Here is a 19,870-nt window from a genome sequence, read left to right on the forward strand (position 1 = left end):
TTGTTGAAATAATGTAGTCTGAAGACCTATTGGAGTAGAGTTAACATCTAATAGGTCAAATAAGGTCATTTGCTTAAGTAAATCTTGACCATGGAGAGAATTTCCAACTAATTTGTCGCATTGCTATTGTTGAAATACAGAAGTTATGACATATTCTTTTGCTATTACTATCATGTCATAAATATCTGAAATATACTGACATCTTCAAATCCAGGAATCAAGAGAAGAAAAAGCTCTCTAGACAACACTTCCACAATCTGGTCAGGCTAAATAACGAGGTGGTGGTAATTTATATTTAGGAGTTTGACAAAACGCTCAGCACTCTTAGTGGTGTTCACTTATCATTAAACCTGGGCTGTGGATTTATATGAAATAGAGATTGTTTTGATTTATCTGAGGCCCATGACAAAATGTGGAGAGAAAATAAGAGTGTGACATTACAGGATGAGGGAGTACCTATGGATATACTCCATGATCAGATTTGGGGCTGCATCCTCAGAGTCAGCCTGGTGAATGACCACTTTGTGATTCGTCAAGAGACTCATTCTGTATTCTGTGGCAGCAGACAGCCCATTTGGGAAGGTGCTGTGACCAATGGATAAAAATTACTGTGGTTGCTGTCGGAGAAACACACAGATGAAGATACTGCTTGAAAGACAGCATGCCTTCCCAGGGACCTGAATTATTCCCCTGTTTATACATTTCTGCTATACTGTAATTCACTTTCTTCCCAGAAATTCCACATTAGAATGCTGTTTAACAGTGTTCTGTATTTAAAATCATCAACTAGAACGGTAAGTCAGGTGTCAGGAGTATTGACAGAGTGAAACGATTCAGCAGAAGAGATTTTTTTTTAATAAAAGCACAGAGAAACAGAATTGAGCCAAGCTGAGTGTACAGATGTTCTCAGTTAGTACCAAACTTTGCATGTGTATCTAGAGACAGGCTAGAAATTGGGATCTCATGATTTTAAAACAAGAGCATTAAGGAACTGTGAAGGCACATCCTAAAACCCTAAAGCCCAAGCAAGCGGTAGTCCAAAGGACTGATAAATCTTATTCTAACCGGTATTTAACGATTATTCATCAGCAATGAAGCAGTTAACAGTATTTTCTTGCCTTTTTTTCCATTGCACACCAAAGCTTCAGACTACATGAAAAATTAATAATCTCCTTTTAACAAAAAATGTAAAATAAAACCCAAAAAGGCTGAGCTCTGTAGTTATATGTTCTGGTTTTCTTTCTGTCTCTGGCCAGACAGGTTGTGAGAAGGTTGTGATTGTACCATTTAATTCTTTAGCTGTGGCAAGTAGCTCACGTGTCATAGGGAGTACAATGCTAGGAGGAAGTGCTCATGATTGAAATGTACAGATTCATGAAAAATCAATAATGGCTCTGTTGAAACTGCTGATAGTATCCATACTATCGCACATGAACCTTTGTCTTTTTCAGCCCTCAGATAGTATATACACCATCTGAATGATCCATTACTTGAATCTAGGCATAACTGCAGACAATAGAATAAGAGAAGGAATTCAGTGAATTTACTTACTGACAGAGGTACATTTTTTCACAATGTATAAAAATAGGCATTGCTTTATAACAAATATTGGCAAGGAATAGTGAAACTTAGTTAAATAGAAGTTACTTATGTAGATATCAAATTTTATTTATGGTTATGAACTACATACAATCATGAGCCAACTCACTATCTACAATCAGTACTTACCTGATTACAAACATCTGATATCTGAGACTGAGCTGTTTGGTCATTGTTTGTCTTGGTATAAATTGGTATATGGTTATTCTTATGAAAATACAGAATTATTACCAAATTTTCAATGGGTTTGTTTTAGATTGTATCAGTAAAAGTCCCCCAAAAGACACTTTTATTTTTAACAAATAAAAAAACTGCTTTCTAAATTTTCTGTTAATGTATAATAGGAATATATATTGCCATAGCAATAAAAGTACCATCCATCCAATAATAACTATCTCCATATGATTTATATTAGTAGCTAACAGATAGTGTTTAAACTAAATTTCATCAGTGTTCATATAATGTGTTCTTCCTTGAGTTGGCATTATAATAGATGTCTTGTTTGGAAACCAAAAGGAAATAAGTTTTCAATACATTGTATCTGGTAGCGTTGTTTGAAGTTGCCTTTGAAAATTAAATGTGATGTGACCATTGTGTTAGTGCTTTGAGAAGTATTCCTAGCCGTTTTTCTTATTTCATTAAATTACACTTGTCAATTATAATTCTCTTAACATTTTTCAATAGACATGAAAATTTACCCTGTCCATCAACTAAGTTGAATTACTGCAAAATGATGAAAGACGTGCCATTTTAATCTGTAGTAATTTTTAGGTTCAAAGTACATAACAGAACAAGAACACATGAAGTATTTTGGATTCATTTATTCATTTCTTGACCTGGGATGAGAAAACTAATTTTTCATAGTAATAATGTAGGTGAAATGTACTGATCTGCTCAAATTTTGAAAAAAAAATGAAATTGTTAGATGTGAAAAATTGGAAGCTGCTCCAGTTGAAGCTGTATATTAACACACCTTTTCAAAGGGCTATTTTGAGGTGCCCATCCCATCCCTGTGAGGAGGGCATGACTTAAGCAATGGTGATCATGGTTTTACATGCATAAAACAGTAAACATATGGAGAAGGCAGAAAGGGGTATTAGTTTATACCCAGAAATTTGTTTTTACTTAAACCTGTGATACTAAGGGGTCAGACATATATCTATGAGATATCACTAAAAGTTAGAAATTGAGCTGGTGAAACCTAGGCAACAATACTTAAATATATGTAATGATGTGTGTGTGTGTGTGTGTGTGTGTGTGTGTGTGTGTGTTTCTGTGTTTCAAAGGTAAATGGAAGGGCCTTCTAGGAAAGCTGTCATATTTTAATAGTTTCTAGGATTTAGATGTAATTTATTCTTAAATGTTGCCATATGAAAGAGCCAGGTAATAATACATCCAATTCAGGCTTTGGGGAATAAAACTGTTCTATTTTGTAAGAGGCAAAGAGAAGACAAAACCTGCCATACAATGTGGATTAAAAAGAATAAGTCCTTAAAAATATACGTGAACGGTAGACAGAATAATGTGCTATTACAACAATTGTTGTTTTCTTTTTCTATAACATGCCTTATTCATTTAGAAAGATTTCAATGTTTGTACATATTTATGTAAATGACATCAATGCTTATATGAAATTTATCTTCTGTGACCTTACCTTGTATGTAAAAAGAAAAAAGAGGAAGTTAAGTTATAGACTTGTATTTCTATTAATGTATCTTTAAAAACTAATACTCGCTGGGTAAAGCAGCACACGCCTGTAATCTCAGGAGTGTGGAAGGCAGAGGCAGGTGAATCTCTGTGACATCGAGGCCAGCTTGGTTTATAAAACAAGTCCACAACAGCCAGGACTACACAGAGTAACTCTGTCTTGAGAAAAACAAACAAACAAACAAAATACAAAATATCAAAAAACCCAACCCTCCCATAAAAATAAATACTCATTTTTAAGCCAAACATAATTGTATTCACCTACAATTAAAGCTATGAGAAAAATGGCAAAATCAAGCTTTGTCTATCAGTTCTAGATTATCCTGGGCAAATAAATGAGACACTGCCTCAATATAAAAATAATGAAATGAGACAGAAAAGGCCATTATGATAAAAATCAATAGGAAAGCATATTGGATTCATAAGTTTTTAGGTTTTGCTTTCCGTTATGTATTAGTTACTGTTTCTGTTGCAGTGTTAAAACACCACGAGTGTGTAAGGAGGGCGAGGGGCGGGTGGAGGTGGGGCAGGGGCGGGCAGTGGCAGACCACTGACAACTAATGGTGTTGACGACCAGATGGTTGGGTTTTACAATTAAGCTTAGTTGTTTAGAGGTTAAGATATTTTTAGGTCTAGATATAAATTTTTAGGTTGAGAGAGATAAGATATGATAGATATTGATTTACCTTCAGAGTTGTAGGGTCACCAAGATAGGAAAGGTTTCCAAATACAAGTAGGCAAAACACTATGAATGTAACATTTACACAATTCCTAATCATCTTGTGGTCCTTCTGGCTGTATGCAGTTTATTGTATATATGTGTAATAATATAAATGTATATGTAAAAGTAAAAAATAAAAATAAAAAAGTCATGAGCAAGGTAACTTGCAGAGGAAAGGGTTTGATTTAGCTTAAGCATGGCAGGTAGGCATGTGGCAGGCAGAAGTCTAGGGACTGGAGCCAGAAACAGGAAGCACAGAAACCAAAGTGGAATTGGCAAACACATTTAGTTTCAATGTCTGCTACTCTGCCTCCTCCTGCAGGAGCCTACAGCTCCTTAACTTCCCTGGACACCAAGGACTATGGCAATGATGGCAAATGTCATCATTACTCTTACTGATCTAACTAGAAAAAAAGTTTAAATTTTCAAGCATATTTTGCTACATAAAATGGTGATTTGATAGAATGCTAACGATGCTGTGGTTCATTAACAACACTGAAAATGAACCATCTGTGATTTGCATATCTTGGTATTTACTAAAATCTGCTGACTGTGCTCTTATTTGTTCAATTATCATTTCTTTGTTTTGTTATTCTTTTTTGTGATGTCGTTTAAGTGAGAAATGGAGTCGTTGACCCTTTTTATTTGTCTTTCCACGTTATTTTTCTTTATAAATGGTATTTTTGTGTCATAATTTAAGTGATCATCTCTACGCACATGTCAGCCAGTTTTCTCTCTTCAGTGTTGACCTTGTTTCTAAGTTCAAGTTTTACATCTCCAACTTCTTCTGGGAGACATGTCCTTTTTATTGTCACCTTAAATTTAATCTCCAAAAGGGTTCATCACCACCTCTGAAGACTCCAACATCCAAATTTCACTTCCTATTAAAGAAGAAGAAAAAAAAACCTAAACTTCATGTCAAAATGTATTTGAAAAAGAAAAGGGGATTTAAAAAAATAATAAAAGTCTTTTACACTGACTATAAGATAGATGAAAAAACATTTTTATTATTTTATTTTGAGATACCTATATGTTTATATATCTTTATATTATATAGGTTTATATGTATAACATATATAGAAGGCAAAAGATAAGGGACTCTTGGGTAGAACCACATATACAGTATGTCTATAAATACCATATATAGGTATACATATGAATTTATTTTGTACTGTTTGGCATCACTCTATATATAATGTATATGTATGTAATATGTGTGTATACATTAGCAAACACACCAAATTTTGAGCATAACAAATTATTTTCTTCTCTCTCTCTCTCTCTCTCTCTCTCTCTCCTCTCTCCTCTCCCTCCTCCTCGTCTCTCTCTCTCTCTCTCTCTCTCTCTCTCTCTCTCTCTCTCTCTCTCTCTCTTTTAGACAGGATCTATCTGTGTGGCCTTGGCTGTCCTGAACTCACTATGTAGACCAGGGTGGCCAAGAACTCACAGTAATCTGCCTGCCTCTGCCTCCCAAATGCTGGGATTAAAGGCGTGTGCCACCATGCCCAGCTGAGAATAACAGACTTTGATGATTGAGTACTGTAGGAAGGCATAACATGAAGGCATTCACTGGTTTTTAAGAACTGTGCTGTCAGGGTGAAAAAGGAGACTTAAGAATTCAGGCTTGAACCTGCAGAAACCATTTTTTAGGGAATTTATAAAGCAGCACATCTTTGATTAAACACCCTTGAACATTTAAACAGTTTTGCTAATAGTGCAATGGTGAGATCTGCATGTGACTAAAAATATGAATTAAAAAAGTTTAAAAATCACTTAGATAAATTTTTTCTCCCAACTCTAATGAAATTTTAACTGCTCAGACACAGAAAGAAAGTGGAAATGAAAATGTAGCCATAAGTTTTAAAAAATGGTGAAACAATTTTAACAGTCTTGAAAAGTTAAGGGATAGATTCTACAGAATACTTTTTTATATTTGAAATTATTTGAAAAATAATCAAGAAATTACCCAATACAAACTATTTCTGGGGTTAAAGTCCAGGTTCACTTTACTACTGTCTTTGAATGTGTATAGTTATTAAAGAATTGGGAGAGGTTATAGAACAGGGTTTCTCTGTGAAGCCTTGGCTGTCCTTGACTCGGTTTGTAGACCAGGCTGGCCTCAAACTCATGGAGATCTGCTTGCCTCTGCCTCCCTAAGTGCTGGCATTACAGGTGTGTGCCACCACGCCTGGCTAAAGGAATGTCTTATTAAATAATTATTTTACTTATTATGTTTTTCAAATTATAATATGCTTCTTAAAATATGTTCCTATTGTAAGTTATGGAATATCTGTGCTTTGGTCAAGAAATGAAGAATGGCAGGTCTAAATAAAGGTAGAAGTTTGAGATAAATATTGTCTCTGAGTTTACCCCTTGATATTTGAAGTTATTGAAATATTTTACAAAAAGTATAAAACATGTTCTTGAGAAACACATACAACCACCAACAAACAAAAAAATGTAATTTCACTGCAAGATAAAAGTGATATTTAATGCAAGAAAATAGAAAGTTGAAGGAGGAATGGCATAATGATAATGATAATAAGGACACTTATGAACGTGGTGAAAATCAAGAGTGCCTGAAGCAAGTGATCATCATGATCAGGGCTCAAATGGCTATGCAGAAGAGAGAGCAGGAAGAGTGTAGGAGCCAGAGGAGATGAGGAGAGTGATGACACCCCAAAAACACTGTCTTCTAGGCACCACAAGGCCGATGCACATATGGGCTCACAGAAACTGTGAAATAATGTACAGGGTCTGCACAAGTTCAAGCCAGATGAGGTCCCAGAGATGAGGGGAGGGGAAGAAGACACAATCTTTCATCCCTATCCAAGATGCTGTGACTATTGTTTGAAAGGAAGAGAGTCGTTTTCTCCAATGGAGTCCCTCTAGATACATTAACCTCACATAAAGTTAGGCTCCATGCTCAGCAGTAGAAGGCCAACACAAAATGGAGTAAATGGCATTTTGTATGTTTTGTGTCTCATATTGATTTAGCTAGGCATTTTCTTGTTTACTAGTATTTTGTTTAGATGTTAAGGTTTATGATTTTATATTCTTACGGTACGTATGTGCGTGTGTGTGCATGTGCGTGTGTGTGCATGTGCATGTGTGTGTGTTTGCCTGTTTGTTTCCTATACACAGAAATAATTCACGAAGTGTGTAGTTGTGTAAATGGGAGGTAGGGAGAAGTTGTGGGAGCGTAAGCCATACTCAGAATATATTGTATAATTTTTAAATTTTATTTATTTATTCCTTATGAGTGCTTTATCTGCAGAAGAGGGCATCAGATCACATTATAGATGATTGTGAGTCACCATGTGGTTGCTAGAAATTGAACTCAGAACCTGTGGAAGAGCAGGCAGTGCTCTTTACCACTGAGTCATCTCTCCAGTCCCAAAATATTTTCAATTAAAATAGGTGAAGGATTATATGATTTTTGGTGAATTAAATCTTGAAACAAATTGTAAAAAAGAAATTGAACTGATGGTCTTAGGATTCTCCTGTTCAAGCTCTCCAGTTTGCTTGATTACCTCATTAGGCTAAAGCCATATAATACTAAAATAAATGAGTTAAGAAGGAGGAAAAGGACAAGGAAAATAAAGAGAATAAAGTGGAAAAGGAGGAGGTGGAGGACAAAAAACAAGAATTACAAGAACAGGAAGAACAAGAAGGTGATGTGTGTGTGTGTGTGTGTGTGTGTGTGTGTGTGTGTGTGTCTGTAGATAGACAGATTGACAGAGAGACACATAGAAAATAGTTATCCAGAATAAAAAAATATAGCATCAAGATATATAAAGCAAAAATAATAGCAAAGAAATTTTATTTCCATCATTAGCCAGATTTTGTAACTCTACTTTATAAAAATGTCAATCAAACAAGTCAGTTAAAATGTTGACAACCCACATAACATAATTAGCAAATAATAATAAATAATTTTTAACATCTTCCAATAATCTAGAACTTTCAAAGCTGCAGACAGCATTCAATCATTGCGTGAATCAAATCATGAACTGCTCAGAGTACTAGGAGCTGCACTCATTAAGCTTAGGTTCCCTGACCACTGTGAAACAAGACTAGAGAAATGAAATTCTGTGGAATTACAACAGTATACTTCTAAGCTGTAAGGACCAACTGCTTGAAATCGATATCTAGAAATATTTTCAACTTTTAAAAAAAATTAATACTAATGTCATTTTGGTGTTATAAAATTTAAAAATGCATATAACCTTAGATTGAGAAACAAAAGGTAAAATATACTGAAAAGTATCAATGATGTCCTCAGAAGTTGACAAAAACAGTGAATCATCTTAAGCTAGAATAATGAGATAATGAAGACAGTAGTACAGTAGACAAAAATATTTCATCTTAATGTTGCTTAAAACTATATCAAGAGGGTAGAGAAGAGAAATGGAGAGAATACATTTTATTAATATAAAGTGACCAACCCCACATAAAAGACTGTGTGTTTGAGAGATGCACATTGCAGTGCAAACCCATTATAATTGAGGAAGGAATGAATTGAACAAAGGCTTTGGAAAACTTACGTGAAGTAAACACTTGAATACACATTTATTAATTAAAATGTGAACCATTCTTACTTATCCATTGTTTCAGTCATAAATATATTAATATTATTGAAGAAAATGGAATAGCTATCCCCCTTTCTTTTCTGTTTCATCTATGGCATTGACATAACTTTGATTTTTAAGTATGATTATCTAATGAACAATATTTTGCTATATTAAGATGTAACAACATAAAAGCATAAATAAAAATTATGAATGCCTCCTTATATATTGTATATAAATGATTGCATGATTTTGGGGAAAGTGTTATAGTGCCCACTTATAGATTGTTTTTTCCTATTAAGCTTCAATTGGCCATTAAACCACATGAGAATGCTGGCCACTGGGCTACTTCACTATTGTAATGGATCACTCAAGAACGTTTTACTTGTTTATTAATGAGCCCAATTGATAAAACATAAAGAAAATGAAACTACATGCTCTTATCAATACATCCTAATTATGTGGCTATTTAACTGACCAGTGTTTAGGACACAAGGTAGGTGTCATGTTTTAATCATTCCTAGGACCAAGACAAAAGCCGGGTGTACTACGGATATTCTTTGGATAGAGATCAAATAGTGAGAATATGGCTTCCAGAAGTTGACTACAAATACAGCTGCGGGAGTTGGGGGAACGGTCCTTATTCCCCATACCATATAGGAGCTATCTCTCTAGACTTCGCCCAGCATTTTGAGCAATAGTAATCACAGGGCAAGTAATCCCATGATTCACACAGGCATTTCAAAATATATTTTGATGTGTGGTAGGGCATTTTCTGGCTATATTCCAAGGAGTGGGATGGCTGGGTCTTGAGGAAGCCCTATTCCCATTTTTCTGAGAAAGCGCCAGATAGCTTTCCAAAGTGGTTGTACTAGTTTGCATTCCCACCAGCAATGAAGGAGTGTTCCTGTCTCTCCACATCCTCGCCAACATGTGGTTCATTGAGTTTTTGATCTTAGCCATTCTGATGGGTGTAAGATGGAATCTCAGTGTCGTTTTGATTTGCATTTCTCTGATGACTAACGAGGACGAGCATTTCTTTAAGTGTTTCTCGGCCATTTGATATTCCTCTGTTGAGAATTCTCTGTTAAGTTCCAAGCCCCCTTTCACAATTGGGTTGTTTGGTTTTGTGGTGTTTAATTTCTTGAGTTCTTTATATATTTTGTATATTAGACCTTTGTCAGATGAAGGGCTGGTGAAGATCTTTTCCCAGTCTGTAGGCTGTCGCTTTACTACTCAGCTATCAAAAACGAGGAATTCCCGAAATTTGTGGACAAATGGATTGATCTAGAAATTATCATAATGAGTGAGTTCACCCAGAAGCAAAAAGAGACAAACGGTATATACTCACTGATATCGAGACACTAATCCAAGGGATACGTACCTTGAAAATCTTTACTTACCAAGAAAGTGGGTCAGAGGAGAGGACATCCTATAGAGAGTTTAAGCGAGAGTAGCATGGAAGAATGGGGAAATAGTAGGACCCACAGGGTCCTGGAAACCTACAAGAAGAACTTTATGATAGGCAGATCTGGGTCCTGGGGTCCTCCTCAAACTAAGGCACCAGCCAAGGAGAATATAGGCAGTAAGCTTCTAACCCCTACCAAGACCTAGCCGACGAACATGATATTCTCCACCGTTGAGTGGAGAGTGAGATCTGACTCTCACACGAACTCTGGTGCCCCTTTTCTGACCACGTCCCCTGGATGGGGAGACCTGGTGGCACTCAGAGGAAGGATAGCAAGTTACCAAGAAGAGACTTGATATTCTAAGAGCATATATAGGGGGAGGAGGTCTCCCTCAATCACAGACATAGGGGAGGGAAGAAGGGGAGAAGTGGGAGGGAGAGAAGAATGGGAGGAAACAGGGGAAGGGCTATCAATCGAGATGTAATATGAATAAATTAATAAAATTAATTAAAAAAAAATAAAAATATATTTTGAGTTTCCTGGAATGAGGTCAGAGTTCTTAAGGTTATTTTAACTTTGACAGACTCCTACATATTGAGCATACACTTTTGTTTTGTAAAGATTATATTCATAGGAGTCTTTAAGCAAGGCACCAGGGGAGTTCTTAATTTCTGGCCATTTTTTTAAGCAGAAACTAGAATGTAGGACTAGATGGTTGCAAGTAATCAAATTTATCACTATGTATTAGCGATTATGGACCCCATCTCAGTTATCAAGTAAAGGTCCAAATAAACCCAAGTGCTCAGAAGGAGAAAGAGCTATTTAAATGTTCCCTTTGGAGTCCAAGGCTTATGCAGTGCCCCTCTGTGCAGCAAAATCTCCATTCTAAACTTCCCAAATATTTCTTCAAGGAGAAGCCAACTCCAAACTGGAAATGAACAAGCCTCAACATAAAAGTTAGATGCATCATTTATTTTTATCATAACTGCATTTCCAGAAGCAAAAGTTCTTGCTTCACAGGGTAGGGAAGGCCTGGCATGCAACTGCAGCTTTAATTGGAAACTCCAGCTATGTCTGAAAATCTCCACTTTCATTCGTCTGTCTCTCATCACTGAAATAGTATATACTGTGTCACAGGACTTCTATCTTCTCTCGTAGGTTAGTCAGTTGCCCCTCTCGCCAACAAAATTTACATTGCTTGTACAGCTTCTTCAACTCTACTGAACTGACTACCTTAAGTTCCACATTTATTATTTCTTGTTTTGCTTTGCTATCTTTCTTTCTTGCTAATACATGTTCTTAATGCTCCAGTTTGTGTCAAGAGTACCATCCTATTTATTGCTGGCCATAAAAGCGCCTTGAGTATTGCAGGTGGGGCCTCTCAAACTGAAAAGTCACCATGATTCTTTGCAAAGTCTTGAGGCCTGAAAAGCATTTTATGAGGAATGGCTCAGATGTGTCACACATATCCAATACTGGTGTACCCGTTCTTTCAGAGAGAATAAGAACAGCAAGAGCTGCTAGAAAAAGAAAGATAGAATGGCCTCCAGGTATCGACTAGACTCCCTTGAGTCTCCTCTCTGTTCTATTAGTACAGCTCACAGTGATGCCTCAGGACACTGGAGCAGTTGCTTCTACAGGCTGCTGTGTTGTTGATTCAAAGGCATGACCTAGCTAAGCATCCTAATGCATCCCATGCTCCCAATTCTTGGGAAACGGAGGCAATAGGTCATGAGTTCATTGTCAGCCTCAGCTGCAAAGGAAGCTGAAAGTCACCCTGTGCTTCCTGGGACCCTTTCTCAAAAGAACAAAGCTGAATAAACAAACAGCGGTCCAGATCTCAATACTCCTCCTAGCTCTGCCTCTTTGGAAATGGCCTTGGATAGTTTGATCTGTTCTTTCGAATGTGTTATGACTGAGCCTTTATTTTATCTTACAGATCAAAAACTTTGACTTCAAAGCTACTGTTTACTGTGTAGACTTTGAGAAGATTTTTTCCTAACCTTTAATATTTCTTTTGGTGTCCCTCCTAAAACACCAATTGTCTATTAAGCAATGAGAATACCATTCATCCACAAAGAAACATTTGTAAAATTAGTATAAAAATAAAATTTCAGGCATCATGTCCCCAAGATAGCCTTGAACAAAATGAAAAGCAAACTTACCCAAATGATCTTGGCTTTGCCAACACTGTTTGTCTCAAAAGCATACTCTATAAAAATTATACTAGGATTATAGGTCTTGCCATAGGTACAAATTTAAAGCTAAGTTTTTGTAACTTTACTGTTTACATAATATGGAATAGTATAAGAACACATTTGTAGAACTATTCCCAATTTTCTGAGAATACGCCAAATTGATTTTCAAAGTGGTTATACAAGTTTGTACTCCCACCAGCAATGGATGAGTGTTCCTCTTTCTCCACATCCTCCCCAGCATGTGCTGTTATTTGAGTTTTTGACCTGAGCCATTCTGATAGGTATAAGATGGAATCTCAGAGTTATATCAATTTGCATTTTACTGATAACTAGGAACTTTGAGCATTTCTATAAGTGTTTATCAGCCATTCGATGTCCCTCTGTTGAGAATTCTCTGTTTAGTTCTGTACCCCATTTTTTAATTGGATTATTTGACTTGGTGGTGTTTAATTTCTTGAGTTCTTTATGTATTTTGGATATTAGCTCTTTGTCAGATGTAGGGTTGGTGAAGATCTCCTCCCAGTCTGTTGGCTGTCATTTTGTTCTGTTGACAGTGTCCTTAGCCTTACAGAAGCTTTTCAGTTTCAATAGGTCCCATTTATTAATTATTGGTCTTAGAGCCTGGACTATTGGTATTCTGTTCAGAAGGTTTTCTGAAGAGCTCAAGGCCTTGCCCCACTTTTTTTTCTAACAGATTTAGTGTATGTGGTTTTGTGTTGAGATCATTAATCCATTTGGACTTTAGTCTAGTGCAGTGTGATAAAAAAAGAGTCTGCATCCAGTTAGACCAGCACCATTTGTTGAGGATGCTATCTTTTTCCATTGTATGGTTTTGGCTTCTTTGTCAAAAATCAAGTGTCCTTATGTATGTGGGTTTATTTCTGGGTCTTTGATTCAATTCTGTTGTTCCTCCTGTATATTTCTATGCCAGCAGCATGCTGTTTTTCTTACAGTTGTGCTATAATACAGCTTGAGATCAGGGATGGAGATACTTACAGAAGATATTTTATTATACAGGATTATCTTAGCTATTCGGTTTTTTTTGTTTTGTTTTGTTTTTCATACGAATTTCAGAATTGTTCTTTTAAGGTCTGTAAAGAATTGTGTAGGTATTTTGATAGGGATTGCATTGAATCGATATTGCTTTTCTTAAGATGGCCATTTTTTACCATGTTAATCCTACCGATCTCTAAGAATGGGAGATCTTTCCATCCTCTGATGTCTTCTTCGATTCCTTTCTGCGGAGCCTTGAAGTTTTTTTCATACAAGTTTTTCACTTGCTTGATTAGAGTTACACCAAGATACTTTGTTGGTTTTGTGGCTATTGTGAAATGTGCAGTTTCCCTCATTTCTTTTTCAGCCTGTTTGTCATTTGTATACAAGAGGGCTACTTATTTTTTTAAAATTAATCTTGTATCTGGCTACTTTGCTGAAGGTATTTATCAGCTGTAGGAGTGCTCTGGTGGAAATTGGGGGAGGGTCACTTATCTACACTATCATATCACCTGAAAGTAGTGATACTTTGACTTCCTCTTTTCCTATATGGTTCCCCTTGGTCTCATTTTGTTGTCTTATTGATCTAGCTAGAACTTCAAGTGCTGTATTGAAGAGATATGGGAAGCCTTGTCTAGTCCCTAATTTTAGTGGAATTTCTTTGAAAACTCTTTGATTTGGGATATAGGTAGATAGGTCAGTGCCTAACTGCACTTTCTTTGCAAAGATAGGATTTGAGTGTGATCTACAGACCCAATCTGCAGTTTAGCAAGATAGTCAACCCCATCCATACTGGGTCTTCATGCTTGCTGCAAGTGCTCTTACCCACAAGTACTAATGGACTCTATTTCTCCTTCAATTAGTTTGGGTTCTAGGATTGAATTCAGGCTGTGTGGCATGTGAGGAAAATGTTTTTATCTGATGAGGCAGCTCATTGAGCTCTCAGAGCCTATGTGAAAAACTGTGTACATACCTGCACGTATGTACCTGAAATCCAACACTGGAGTGTGTGGGGCTTTTTTTTGGGGGGGAGGCGGATCCCATACTTAAATTTAAAAATATTTGAAATACAAAACCAGAAATTTTTTAAAACTTGAAATTTGAAAGCAGAGAGATACCTAGCCTCTGTGATAATAATCTTCTCCAGTGTGGACCTTGATATTAAATAGCTCTGGGATTTATCCTATAATTGTGTCCAGCAACATGGCCCACCCTTTATCCTGGTGTTCACTCAGTCTGTGACAATGTTATGGCAATCACCCTACTCATTGTAACTTTCACCTACACATGAGGTTGAAGATATATCACATAGAAAACTAACTGGGATTGGCAGCTGTTAAATTAACTTTGGAAGGCAGAGAGCCATTGTCTGTCTACATAGTGAGTAGGGACAATTGGTGCTTTGATGGACTGGGATAAATTAAATGAAAGCAAAACTCAAAGAATAATAAAGAACAGAATAAATAGTTCCTCAATTCTGCCATCCAGAGTATTTGGGAAAAAAATGTCTGAATAAGTAACTGTTCCATTCTTTCCATATGGAAATAAAACGTATTTGGTTTGCCCTGTACTTAAAATTTATATTGAAAATGCAGTTGAAATTTTGTATTAATAGCTTGGTGCAATATAAGTAACTAGGGAGTAATGGTTAGTAAATGCCATTAATAGACATAAAGCAATACAAAGAAAATAAGACTACTTAACTCTTTGCTGGTTGAATATTGCATAAAGAAAATTTTAAATATTTAGAATGTTTTATGTTTCTGAATAATGCTTATATAGTGTTACCTGCCCCCTCCTTCTCAACCTTTATATTTTAATAATGAAAATAAACGTATATGCAGCCTGCTGCAATTAGAAAGGGGACTTTGAAGAGTAAAAAGAGGAGGAAGACTGAGAAATACACAGTCACTTATGGGATGTAATTAGTTTTTTCTTTTTCTTTCATTAACACATAAAGCCTGCTAAAGGAAGGAGTCTAGCTAGTGGCAATTGTAGGACTCCAGGGTTTTCATATTTATAGGTGTACCACGTAAGACTTAAGTAACAAAGGTTATCTCAAGAACTGTCATATTTCCTATGTATATAAATGTAATCACTTTGCTGTAAAGCAGCGGCATTCACGGCATTCTCACCCTGTTCCTTCCGAGTGCCAACGGGAGAATCTCTAGTGATGGGCGGGTCTCTAATTTGAGTCTCCAGTAAAACTGAGTGCAATGCACTCAATTAGTCCTCGGAGAAGTGCTGGTATCACACAATTTGGAGTGCTCTGACATTCCTCACGATGGTATCTGCAGCCATCCAGGCACTCAGAGGAATCAGGAAGCGTGAGCCCCCTAGGAGAGCGCCCGCTAATCCAGGTTCATCAGGAGCCTGCAGAATGGATGGGCTTCAGTTTATGCACTCTGATTTTATGAGTACAATTAATACACTAAGCAGTTTTTACACTCAGAGCCTCCACCCATTATTTAGTTTTTAATGCATTTATACAGTATATTAACAGTGGCGTCATAGCGCGTTGTATAATGAATTCAATTCTTCTTGTCTCTTTGGCTTCCTGTTTGCTTTTTTCTCAATGAGGAAGAAGGGGAAAATGATAGCTGAGTTCAATATTGCCAAATAGCCAAATAATTAGTGCTGCAGGGCACATTTTTCTATTTAAGCTATCCCTCAAGGCATGTAAACTAGAAACATGGACTTGAAAACAAAGGAAGCAGGATATTAACCAATAGAAATAATGACATAAGCAACATAGGAAACTATTAATTCTTTATGAAATTGTGAGACTAGAAGGGACACTGCGATCTTCTATTCCTGGAAGAATGAGCTCTCTTAGTTTGAAACTAATCTCATGTTAACTAAGAATAGAAACTATAGCGGTATTTCAGTTTTCTCTTAGGTAAGTCATAAACATTACCAGTGCAATGGGAGATGCAGTTTATAGGAGTTATGACATTTCCCAGTTTTAGACCTCTTTCTTCCTGGTAAACCCTTAATTTCTCAATGACTATTGCAGAAGATTGAATTTTCTCTACAGAGTCAAAAGCAACACGATCTACCCCTCTCTATATGTCTATCTGAAGAGCAAAGGAAGCAAAATTGAGGATTAGGTTCTGTAAAAGTCATAGAAATACTAAATGTGACTATACATAAAGACTGTACAAGAAGAGAAATGAAAATAACTACATTATCAGAGATGAAAATTAACTTCTCTAGTTTGTGTGACAAAGGTGTTGCTCCCATAAAGAGGCTTTCCCCAAACACTACAAATTATTGCTCAAGCCAATGCTAATGGAAAGAGTTGGATTTGTTTTCACACGATCAGAGGGTATTTAATATCATCTAAGAAATTGGTTAACCATATTATAAGAAGAGTGCCTCTCTCATCTAGCATCCCAGTAGGATGTCCTCCCCTCTGTCCCAGTTTCCTGGTAAGTGAGGACTTTCATGGGACATGCCCCTTGGTCTACTATGCAGATATAAGTAAGTATATACCATTTGAGTCTTTCTGCTTCTGGGTTAACTCACTCATTATGATCATTTCTAGTTCAATCCATTTGTCCACACATTTCGGGAATTCCTTGTTTTTAATAGCTGAGTAGTGCATGGGAGAATAGCAAAGTAGAAGGATCCAGAGGGCCCTAGAAACCTACAAGAAGAACATTATGATAGGCATATTTGGGCCCAGGGATCCTGCTCAAACTATGGCACCAGCCAAGGACAATACAGGCCATAAACTTCACACTCCTACCCAGATCTAGCCAATGGACAGGACATTCTCCACAGTTGAGTGGAGAGTGGGGTATGACTTTCACACATGCTCTGGTGCCTCATATTTGACCATGCCCCCTGGATGGGGAGACCTGGTGGCACTCAGAGGAAGGATAGCAGGCTACCAAGAAGAGGCTTGATACCCTATGAGCTTATAAAGGGGGAGAAAGTCCCCTCAGGCACAGTCATAGGGGAGGGGAGTAAGGGGAATATGGGAAGGAGGGAAGAATGGGAGGATACAAGGGATGGGATAACCATTGAGATGTAACAAGAATAAATTAATAAAAAAAATAATAAAAAGAAGAGTGCCATCACATTTCTCAGGGTGTATTATAAACAAAAACAAGACAAACAAATAAACACAACTACATGAAGACACACTATTTGGAGCATAATGTGCAATTGCTCATACCTGATCTCTGTCACCCCTCCCACCACTAGGGTCTGTTTGACCAGCATTTCTTTTTTCTGAAACTGTCCACGTGCTTGAAAACTCTGCCCCTCCCAGGAAGAATACCAGTCTTTATGCTTCCCTGGAGTCACTATTCTCAGTATTCCTTAAGCAACTTTTGTTTTTCCTAATTGATAAGTTACCTAAAAGAAAAGAAATAAGTTTACTTCGTGTTGAGCAGTCCTCTTTAGGAAAACCTTCACATTTGGACGATATAAGCACAATTCTTACCTTGAGTAGATAAAAATATTTGGTGAATTAGTATAAAATGTCTTCTATAGTCAGATAATTCATTACCTCTAACTTTCACAAGGTAACTTTAGTATAAGTGTCAAAATTACATACATCTAAATCCCTGGCAAATAAATGTCTTCATTATGTTTCTAATTCTTTTGTTTGCTTGTTTGTTTGTTTTTTGTTGTTTTTTTATTATTAATTTATTCTTGTTACATCTCAATGGTTATCCCATCCCTTGTGTCCTCCCATTCTTCCCTCCCTCCACTTTTCCCCTTATTCCCCTCCCCTATGACTGTTCCTGAGGGGGATTACCTCCCCCTGAATATGCTCATAGGGTATCAAGTCTCTTCTTGGTAACCTGCTGTCCTTCCTCTGAGTGGCACCAGGTCTCCCCCTCCAGGGGACATGGTCAAATATGAGGCACCAGAGTACGTGAGAAAGTCATATCCCACTCTCCACTCAAGTGTGGAGACTGTTCTGACCATTGGCTAGATCTGGTATTTAGATTTATAAGACTCCAAGAATAAGTCTTGTAATATGCTATTTTAAACACCTGCATGACAGATCTTTGCTTTGAAAAATGTTCAAGAGACACAGGTACTCACAGCTGGATTAGCTTAATATAAAAACACAAAGACTCCCAACTTTCCTTAGCATTCTTAAAATATGATTTGGACTTTCCTTTATTTAGGAAAGGGCTTACTGAGACTAGAACCTGGAGACTTGTGCATGCCAGGCAGGCACTATACCACTGACTCACAACTTAACTCTAATGTTACTCCATATTTAATAAAACACTGTACAAGCTGAGGATGCTGTGATAAATTTTATATTTAGAAACTGTCATTGTGGTTTTATATTAATAAAAATACTGTGTCGAGGGCCAGGCTTGCAAGAAGAAAATGAGTTTTGTGCTAAGTTTAGGTCACAGATACAGTTAGATTAAACTGAGTTGACATAGAGGTAATGAAAAGCAAATAAGTTGATAGTAATTAAAACTCCATCTCTGTATATTGTTAATATACTATGAAGTTAATTACAAATAGATTTGTTAATATATTGACTAGGGTACATTGTAAGAAAATTACCGAGATTGACTTCGTGCTTTCTAGTCTGAACATTCTGAGTTTGTTACTTCAAATATGTGGATATAGAAAAAAATCAGGAACCAGCCATGGAAATAGAGAAGGGCTTTGTGGATGGATCTAGTTTCACTGAGATGTATAGACAAATAGACTTTAGCTCACATAAATGGTGAATTCAAAGAGATTTTAACAGTGGACTTGAACTTGGGTCAGTACATCAGTGGAGTGTGGACATTCCTAAGAGACTGACATCTCTTAGAGAAGCATGTAAAGACTGGACAGGGGTAAAAACTGTGCCTTGGTGCTGTGCGGCTCCTTAGATATGGAGAAAGGGGGAACCATAAGAAGATACAAGAGTGTACTGTCCTTCCAGATAGGAAGGATGGAACTAGAGAAGTGAGTTCTGGAAGTTTGCTTTAAATAGTTAAGAATAAGGAATGATATATTGTCACAGAAATTAAGTGGAATTAGAAACGATCATCCAGAGTGAGGTAACCCAGACTCAGAAAAACATGCATGGTATATACTCACTTATAAGTGGATATTAGCCCACCATATATGTCTTCTGAGAGACTCTGTGCAACTGAGGATCGGGACAGACACTAGGACTGGCAGCAGGGCTCTGGGCAGAATGCTGAGAGTTATAAGGAAGAATAAGGCATGGAAGGACCCAGATGGGTCAGGAGCTCCACAGGTAGACCATGAATACTGGAGGGTCTGGACACAAGGGGGGCCCACAAACTGATGCACCAACCAAAGACAATGCATGCAGAGTACCCAGACCCCCTTTACAGCTGTAGCCAATGGACAGCTGATTCTCCAAGTGTGTGGGGAGGGGAGGACTGCTGCTGAACCTCTGACATGAACTCTGGTGCCCACAATTTGATAACTGCCCCTTGGCAGGACTGCCCTGTGGACACACAAAGGAAGGGGATACTGGCTATCCTGATGAGACCTGATAGGCTGGGGCCAGACAGAGGGGTAGGAGGGCTCTCCTGTCAGAGGTTTAAGGGAGGGAAACAGGACAAAAAAGGGAGGAGGGTAGGAAAGGGAAGATAAAAACGTGGGGATAATAATTGGAATGTAGTGTGTGAATAAATTATAAAACATAAGATGTATTTCTAAAAA

At 37.1% G+C, this 19,870-nt stretch overlaps 1 protein-coding gene across 2 annotated transcripts in view; it reads left to right on the forward strand.

Annotated features, from left to right (window-relative positions):
• The window catches only part of Nkain2 (sodium/potassium transporting ATPase interacting 2), a 1,044,320-nt gene that overhangs the window by 541,914 nt on the left and 482,536 nt on the right, over positions 1–19,870 (forward strand). The gene's annotated exons all lie outside the window — the stretch shown is intronic.

Source organism: Acomys russatus, chromosome 21, assembly GCF_903995435.1.
Source record: "Acomys russatus chromosome 21, mAcoRus1.1, whole genome shotgun sequence".
In the NCBI taxonomy this organism is placed as follows: domain Eukaryota; kingdom Metazoa; phylum Chordata; class Mammalia; order Rodentia; family Muridae; genus Acomys; species Acomys russatus.